Raw genomic sequence first — 10,432 nt, 5'->3', positions numbered from 1 at the left:
ACACAGACAAAGGCACAGGAGAAAAGGAAGGAAACAAAGGAAGAATAAGACACCAACTAGACCTCCAACAAGTAGGCGCTGTGTGTGTGTGTGTGTGCGTGTGTGATTTGGATTTGTAACGTAGCTTTAACAATTTTTCAGTCATATCGCTACGATGTCTGCAGTGTGGCAGCTTATAGTGATGTCTAGCCCATTATCTTGACACCAGGCCGATCAGTAACTAACCTTTTAATGCTGAGCTCCAAGCGAGGCAGCTGTAGTACCATTTTTGTAAGTCTTTGGTATGACTCGACCGGGGGCCCCGAGTGGCCGAGTGGTCTAAAGCGCTCTTCGTTACGGATCACTGCCATCTCACCTCTGTCTGCGGCGGTTCGAGTCTAAGATTCAGCCAATGTGGGCATGTGAGAAAGCTTGCCAGTAGCTTCTCGTGGGTCGGTGGTTCTTTCCGGGTTTTCCGAGTTCTTCCTCCACCATTAATACTGGCCGCCATGTATAGCCTATCGTGCTGAAAAATGGCGTTAAACCCCACAACAACAACAACATGACTCGACCGGTGATCGAACCCACGACCTCCCGCATCCGAGGCGGACGCTCTAACCACTAGGCCGCCTGAGCAGTCTGTAAAGCAAGAGCGCATACGAAGAGGAAAGAGAGAAGCAGGCGAAAGCATTGGCCTGAAAAGAAAATAGAACGAAGTGGACTGATCAATCCCGGCCCAGGAGATAGTGCGACAGATGAGCCTGTCAGCAACCATCAATGGCAATCAGAAAATTTACGCAACTGCATGTGATATAGCTTACTGATTGGGATGGAGGTCACTCCTGACAAAGCCATCAACACTCCAGGTGTACAGGAATTTAGTGCGAACCTTCTCTAAGTATAAGAACACGCTTACACTACATATGCATTTTCCATCCTGGGTGTTTGAGCAGGACATATAACACAATTAATTTTACTATATGTTCTATACATTTGTTTCTCGATACTCTCCTTTCCACAGCGTGAAAATCAATACAAATCATATGTTAATCTAAAATACCTTCAAAGATGACTTCACAGTGAAGTTCTTGTCAAACGTTGACCTGCATTTTTTTGAGAGGCTGGACTGTCAACAGAGCATCATGTAAATAGAACACAGATACCACTTCTGGATCATCACCAAGGCCTTATTACTCACTGTGCACTGTCGCCGAAATACATACTGAAAACCACACCCTGATCTCATATTCTCAAGAATAAACAATAACCTTGGAACTCTCAAACAAGGGAACGATAGGAACACGTAACAGAAAACAAAGGAACAAAGGAGAGACTTGGAGCGGAGGAGCAGACTGGGCGTTAGGACAAAAACAAAAGATAAGTCATCATTCAATGCTAGACGCAATTTAAGTAGAAGAATGCAAACTAGGTCCAAACAAATGGCTCTATTCAATCCAAACACGCAAACACACAAGCCACCAAACAACTCTATCAACAAATCAGTAAAAATAATGGATGTATCACAACTCCAAACAGCAACAATGAAGCATGTAAAACACGCAAGATTAACGCAAGTCTTACCAACCGCAGCAAACTCCAATTCAACCAACATCACACTGGGACCCCAAATTCTGGTCACAAACACAGACCAAACAAACCACAAACCAGCAGACATTACTAACACACATACACACACCCAACAGAAACTACTAGAATACAAAACTACACTCCAGGGAACAATATAAATACAATGCCAATACTATCGCCAATACTCTTCAAGGAAGCGGAAAAACCACACACAAATGAAGATGTAGACACCACTATTCCAAGCCTAACAAATGAATTTGACAGTAACCTACTTACCTTAATCTCCCCACAATTAGACCACATAACCATAACCAGCACCCCAAAATTCACCAAAAATGAAATAACCAATCCTAGAAACATGCAAACAAACCAACAACAGGAAATCAAGCAAAAAACAATAAATCAAAACATTAGGAAAGAAACTATACACTCAAGCCAAACTCCTGGACCATCTGGGATAATAACACCAAGGGAACCACCAACCTATGGGAACAAATCCAATGAATTAGACACTACCAAACTACCCAGCAGCATCACTAATAAGACAAACCAAAGACCAAAGACAAACCAAAGACCCCAAACAACCCAAAACCCCAAAAACACATACCTAAATAAAGGCAAGGGCCCGCTAAAACCCGAAAACAACCAACCAACCCCACAAGTAAGGTCAACTCAAAACAGGAAATAAAACAACAACAGAATCCCCAAAACAAAATTCACAATTATCATTCCATCGAACACATCATATACATAAGCAGCAGGTGCAACATAATTACTAGTCTATTTACCAATAGTATTATAACAGCACTGGCCAAAATTCACACTGGACAATTCAGACTGATAAGACCAAGGCGAAACTACCTGACTGTCCAATGCAGCACAATTCAACAGGTGGAAAAATTCATCCAAATTGAAACTATAGGCCCAATAAAGATCAAAGTAGAGAGACACCATAGCACTCAAAGGAAAACACGAGTCACTTCGAACTCCAAACAAGGTGAAATCACAACTAATCTGGCTGAACCTACTAAAACTACTATCTTTAAAAAAGTAATAGCACTAAACGGATACAACAAGGACATAAGCAATGAACTCCTACTTCATAAACTCACAGCAAATGGAACACAGACCACCAAAGTCTATCGTCTTAAAAATCACAAGGGACAAAAAACAAGCAAAGCAGTTATAGAGGCTACCGAGCCAATACCCTCAATAATAAAACTAGGACAGTCAGGAGTGTACCATAAGCTGGAAAACTACATAAATAGGCCAAGATTTTGCAACAAATGCCTGCACTGGGGACACTATGCCCTCAGATGTTGATTCAAACCAAGATGAAAGTCCTACGGAGGTCCAAACAAAGGAGAATGCCACACAACTAAACAAAAATGTGCTAACTGTAAAGAAAACCATTATCCTAGATCGGAAGAATGCAAAATTGCAATAAAAGAGAAACAAATAGTGTACTTAATGAACGAAAAACACCTCACCTACCATTCTGCCAAAAACATTATCTGTAAAAACAACCCCAACACACCAAAATATACCTCTGAAACAATCAGTGAGCACCAAAACTCTCCACACAGAATCAGAAGGGAAAACATTGCACCACAAAACATACCCTCGAACCAGGAAACAAAAGAACCAAAAACTACAACCCACATTTTAACAAACCACGACCACCCTGATAATACTCCAGATACAAATAAAACTGTCACTCAAAACATACCCAAACCGAACATACACCTGAAAACAGAATTAATACAGGAAGTAATGAACCTAACAACAGGAACCCTAATGCAAGATCTCAATAGCATAATGAGAACCCTCAAAACCATTTTCACCATAGTAGCTGATTGGACCACAAGACTAACAGATAAAGACAACGTCAAAAATGGATATTACAAAAAATAATAAAATCACCATCTGGCAATGGAACTGCAGAGGAATCTTTAAAAACCTATCAGAACTGCAGAACAAACTGAATAATACGGCCGTAAAACCAAACATAATCTGCCTACAGGAAACCCTCATAACACAAGAACACAAACGCCTGCCCAAACTACAAAGCTATACCCAGGGAATCTTTAAAAACAGACCCAAGGGGCAGAAAGGGGGTGGACTAGCAATTTTTTTGATAGATACACCAATCTACCATGAAATAATAGAAGTACCCCCTAACCCAAACATCAATAATATCATTGAAATAATGTCAATAATGATAAATATAGGAACCACAAACATTCAAATAATAAATGCATACGACCCAGGGGGTACCTTCTGCCCTACCAACCTAATCTCACTAAGGGCAATCACTAATAACAACAACAATCTAATTATCTGTGGCGACTTCAACGCACACAGTGAATTATGGGGAGGTAAAAAGAAAGATCAAAGAGGGAAAATGGTTGAAAAATGGATAACTGAGAACAATCTGGTCATCTTAAATGACGGGTCGAACACTAGATTAAACCCTGAGGATGGCACTCTCTCAGCCATAGACCTAACTATCACTACCCCAAAATTGGCTCAAATCACAAATTGGTGGGTGGATCAAGAAGATACGTTATGAAGTGACCATTTCCCCATCACAATCAATATTTAAACAAAAACTCAACACATTCCAAACGAAACCCCACCTAAATGGAGGTACCAACAAGCAGACTGGGACCAATTCCAATTATTACTAGCTAGAGTAAATCCAGATAACTTAGAAAGCCCAAATATTGACATGTATTATAACATAACAGACACAATTATAGAGGCAGCTAACCGATGCATCCCAAAGACAACTAATATCCAAAATAAAAATCCTGTACCACGGTGGACTAAACAGTGCACTATAGCACATAAAGACAAAAAAGGAGCCTTAAATAAAAAAGACAAAAAAGGAGCCTTAAATAAATATAAACGCACCAAAAATTCTATCTACTTCCAGCAATATAAAGATAAAGAAAAAGCACTAAAACAAACTATAAAAACTGCTAAAATTAATCTATGGCAAATCTTTTGCTCTAAACTGAGTCTAAAATCAAACTTAAAATAAGTATGGGACAAGATAAAAGCCATAAAAGGGAAAGCAACTACCTCAGCCCCAAAAATTAAAAATGCCATAACAAATAAAGATAAGGCAGACCTCCTAGCGAAGCATTTTTCGAACATGAGTAGCAACAATAACCACACCAGAAACTTTCAAGAAAACAAAAAACTAATGGAGAAAACCCAACCTCAAATGTTTCAAGACCAAGGAACAAAATAATCTCACCTAAACAGCGACATCACAGTACTTGAATGTGAGATAGCCCTACGATCCCAAAACGAAACATCCCTAGGTAAGGATCAGTTAGGTTATATTATCTATAAAAAAAACTACCTATCAATATAACAATAGCCATAATCAAACTCTTTAATAGGATATGGGATAAAGGCCAACTACCCACCAAATGGTAACAGGCCATAGTAATACAAATCCCCAAGCTAGGTAAAGATCCCAACAACATAAATTCGTACCGACCCATCTCCCTTACAAACAATATTTGCAAAATAATGGAGACAATAATCGCAAATAGGTTAAAACACCACCTAGAAACCAATAACCTACTCTCCATAAATCAATGTGGCTTTCGGAACAAACGGCCCACCACTGACAAACTTCTCAGATTGAAAACAGACATCAAACTCGCTTTTAACGCACCTAGGAAAACCGATCGCAACCTCATAGCGGTTTTTCTAGACCTAGAAAAAGCGTTCGACCTAGTATGGACCAATGGACTAATGGCCAAATTAAACCAATTTGGAATAACTGGACGCTTGTTCAACTGGATTGGCGATTTCCTCACAGGCCGGAAAATTACCACAAGAATAGGCAACACCCATTCGGAAGAATTTTCACTTGAAAATGGAACACCGCAAGGCAGTGTAATAAGTCCCCTACTATTTAACCTAATGGTAAACGACCTTGACCTCAATGCAGCCTCCACAAAAATAAACTTGTCACAATTTGCAGATGATAGTGGCATTTGGAGGAATGGAAATCCTGCCAATAAAACAGTAGTTAAAGAAATCCAGCAGAGCCTACACAACATAGGGAGATGGGTGGACAAATGGGGTTTCAAAATATCTCATGAAAAAACTGTTGCAATCATATTCACCCCCAAACGAAGTAACAACCTAGTCTATCCAAACTTCGATATACAAAATCAATTAATCAAATACGTAACAGTAGTAAAATTCCTAGGATGTTCTTTAACAACCACCTCACATGGAAACAGCACATTGAACAACTCACCCAGAATTGTAACAAAGATCTCAATTTACACAGGAACATAACAGGGACTGACTGGGGATCCAACCAGGAAACTGTCCTCATGATATATAAAACCCTAATTATATCAAAACTGGATTACGGTTGCCAAGTATATAACTCGGCTAAGCAACCTGTACTACAAAAACTTGACACTATCCAGAGAAAAGCCTTACTATTATGCACAGGAACACTCCCCTCAGCATCATTAGAAGAACTACAAACACTAACAGGAGAACTACCCTTAAAATTACGTAGGCAAGGACTGCTCCTCCGATACTCCATTCGATTAGATACCCACCCAGACAACCATCCCACCAAAATAACTATAAACAAGTGTAAAGGTGTAAAGTTGTCTTCAAACCCAAAATCATACCCACCACACCAAGTGGCAAAGTAATCCTTGAACTAAGAGAAAAGATACCTCTACTAAAAAAAAACAGTTAACAAACAATACAGACCAGAACAAATCACCATGGTTACAAAAACTACCAAGGATTAACATTGAAGCTACCAAATTAGGCAATAAAGAAGGACAAGAAAACTTACTAAAGCCTGTACTGGTAAACGATATCAACCAAAAATACCCGGACTATGTTAAAATATATACCAATGGATCAAAAACAAACAACCCACCAAGAACAGCAGCAGCAATATTCATCCCTGAATTCAATATACAAACGGGATCCAGATTACCTGACTATTGCTCCATTTACACCACTGAATTCTGGGTTAAAGTGGAATCACTACAATGGATCAAAGACAACAAAATACCTGAAGCAGTCATTATAAGCGATACCCTAAGCGTTATCAAATCGATCCAAAATCGCAATACGCACTCTAGGGAACAATTCATCGACAGAGCATGCCAATTAATCGACGATATCACCACATCACATCAATTAGTCGAGCTCATGTGGATACCGTGGCACATTGGAATCTCTGGCAACGAAACAGAAGACAAAGTTGCACAAACCAAACTAGGAGATCAAAACTCTATCAAGCTTAACTATAGCTCTACAGAAGCAATAAGCTTCGCACAAACATATATAAACCAAAAATGGCAATATTTTTGGAACTCCTCCACAAAAGGTAAAAAGCACCATGAAACCCAAAAAACCGTAGATAGGAACATACAGCTACCTAAGGGTACCTATTTAGAACAGAAAACCATAAACAGGATAATAACTGGAAAAACTAAAACAGGAAGCAGTTTTGGAAGGATTATAGGACCCAAACCAGCAACCATTAACTGCTTTAACTGCCACACCACCGAAGATCTACACCATGTATTCAATATATGCCCAAAATATCAACCCGCTAGGAAAATATTTATCAAAAACCAGAAAGAGATTGGATCACCACACACATACCCAGAGTTACTTATGGATACTAATAAAAATAAACAATCAGCATATAAAAATATAAATAAATTCATAGACTCAGCAGGACTTAGGAACAAAATATAATTACTATCCCCACAAAACCAAAAGACCCAGTAACTAGCTAAATAAATTTAGAAGCCCCCACATAAAAACCCATAACATATCATTCAATTTTATAAAAATATTAATAAATAATTCACTTATGAAGCACCTATCAAAAACTAAGGAAACCGCAAAATCAGATGTCCTAGATGTCCTTAACGAACCGAGTAATCAGCTAGGACTCCAGTTCTAGATGTCCTTAACGAACCGTGTAATCGGCTAGGACTCCGGTCTTTTGCTAAATAAAGTATAAATAACAATCAATCTCTAAAAACATTAACAAATAAATAAATAACTTAAAGAGGCAATATCTAAAAACTTATAAATAACATAACGTAGGAAGCACACCGTAAACACCTCGACTAGCAATACCATAATAACCTTGAAAATCTCTCTTCATACATGATTTCTACTAACAACCTCTATAAACATTCAACTGTAAGGAACCTTTATGGACCCACAGATTGAGGCCAAACTATCCGGGTTCCTTGAACCCATAAAAGCCTGGGGGAGGTGGCACCATTCCCTTCCCAGGAACAACTAGCCGGCTGCGGTGCAGTCAGAAAAAAGTGGCACATGCACAATTGTGCGCATGCCACTATAATTAAACTCAACAACAACAAAATCACCGAAAAAAACGAGAGAGGAAAAAATGCTCTAAAATAGACTAGAACTACATTCGTGGGTACTGAACTGGAAGTACTAATTGTTACCTGATTGCAGCAGGTTCGTCATGATCTCCAACCATTACCAATGTCTAAAAGACTGGAGACGAAGTATCATGATGCTTTTATAGCTCTTTGTATGCGGGAACAAACGTCAAAAACAGTCCCCTTCAGGGCAATAATTGCAAATGCATCAGTTGTAAATGTATAGAAGATTTCCATTAGTCAGAACATAACCATGCGATCAGAGCCAGATGTGTTTATTTCTGTATAAACTGTACGGAAAATTACTTCATACCAACTTTTATCAATACAGTCAAGTGAAAAGTAAATAATGTAAATACTGAAGCGGAAGGCATACACACTACATGCCCTTAACAAAAAAAAAATGGTGGTTTCATGTTTTATTTAGAAACTTTAATAAAATGATTTCACGGAATCAAAAAAAGGCTTTGTAGTTTTACTAAAGATAAATACTTCTTTGACTAGATTTGCGAAAAATTAATAAACTCAAAATCTGCCACAAAAAACAGTGGGGATACAGCACTTTCACTGCTGCCCCTTACAAATGGATTTAAAACTGTAGGTAAATGGATATATAGATTGGAAGGTGTGAGGTGCAAGGACTTTTATAATAACAATTGGATTCACAGTCCTTCAATGTAAGATGCTGACCCTGATAAGTACGATGGGGGAATAGGGGGATATAAATCCCGCTACTCCTCAATCATAACTGTCAGGGTCGATGTCTTGCACTGTTTGACAATTGGACCTCCATCGCTATATCCACTTACCGATAATCTTAATTTCATTTGCAAGTAACCCATATATATATAGCCGAAACTGTTAATGAAAGCGAAATTAGATTTAAAGAAACGAAAACTGGTTACTCACTTGTATCGACAATAACATTTGTTAAGTCACAATGAACTCACGAAAGCATCAAATCCAAGAGTCATGCGTATGTCAAACAAAACAACATATATTTTGCTTTGAATATTGACATTTACAGATCACATATGTCAATTTAAATAAATTATTACTACTATGCTCTCATCGCTCCGGTGGCCTAGTGGTTAAAGCGTCAGCCTCGGAAGCGGAAGGTTGTGGGTTCGATCCCCGGCCGAGTCATACCAAAGACTTTAAAAAATGGTATTAACAGCTGCCTCGCTTGGCGCTCAGCATTAAGACGTTAGTGTTAGGACTGGTCGGCCTTGTGTCAGGATAATGTGACTGGGTGGGACATCATGCTACGCCACCTAAGGCCAATCAATTCATGGTTTCAAGGCACACTTCACCAGTCAAACTGCATCACATTTGGCACCATGGCGACATAAACGGTATCTGCCGAGTCCCTTTGCATTTATTTCTTTTGTGTAATTTACCGGTTCCCTACTGCAATTACTGCCACTGCAGTCACACCACCAATGTAAACCACTAGATTTTAATAGGGACTATGGTACTCCAGGGACACTCGTGCGGTTTTGACCTGAATTCACTAAAGGTCAACTACGGTATCATGGATAATCAATAACACTTCACTCCGTGACGTTTGTTCCTAGTAACTGGCTAATTAGTTCCGGCTATGGAATATTTCCATTGCACCGAATTCCAATCATCAATCAAATAATCACAAAAATCTAAGAATTCTTTAAATTGTGGCGCTTAAACCAAATGCGCATACTCCAAATTTATTACATTACACGATGAAAAAGATGAAAATGTAAAACAAACAAGCCGCCGGTATTCTGAATTAAATCCCAAATATTCAAAGAATTCCTAAGTAAAGTCCTAATGAATAAAGTGCTGAATAAACTTTAGTGGTATTATTAAATAAATCCCACGCTGAGAGTGCCGATGTGTCTGTGATTGCCTGTAAACTGTATATGTGTCAACAGTCTTTTGTTGAATCACAGTAGTATATTTCAAGGTTAACTTGTTTTAGCTCACTTTAATTCCCAGTCTGTCTTTCCAACAATAGTATATATTTCCAGAGAATCATAAACAAATTCACCCAAATCGAAATCCAAATACAACGATATGAATGATTTCTGCTCACATGTTATCGCATGAATAAATAACTTTTCCAGTAAACTAGATTGTATACTCCTTGACCTAGGTCACATTTAGCATTTCTTAAAGAAAATAAACTATTAAAATCTGTTACTAAAATTATAATACAGGATGTGGCATACACAATGTCCATGACCCAGGCCAAGATAAATATGTTTACTTCTGTTGATGAGGATCGTAATATTAAGTCCATACTCAGAGAGAAATTATTAGTTATTTATTAGTTGTATTAAAAATATCAATGATTTTGTTCAAGTAGACAATGAAAAAAGGTTTGGACAAGGTCAGATGCAAAACATAATGTTACATCCATCACAGCATATAATGAATAAACAAAA

The sequence above is a fragment of the Sinohyriopsis cumingii genome, chromosome 8, assembly GCF_028554795.1.
Source record: "Sinohyriopsis cumingii isolate HCF-2022 chromosome 8, ASM2855479v2, whole genome shotgun sequence".
NCBI classification, from domain to species: domain Eukaryota; kingdom Metazoa; phylum Mollusca; class Bivalvia; order Unionida; family Unionidae; genus Sinohyriopsis; species Sinohyriopsis cumingii.
Note: the sequence above shows the minus strand (reverse complement) of the source record.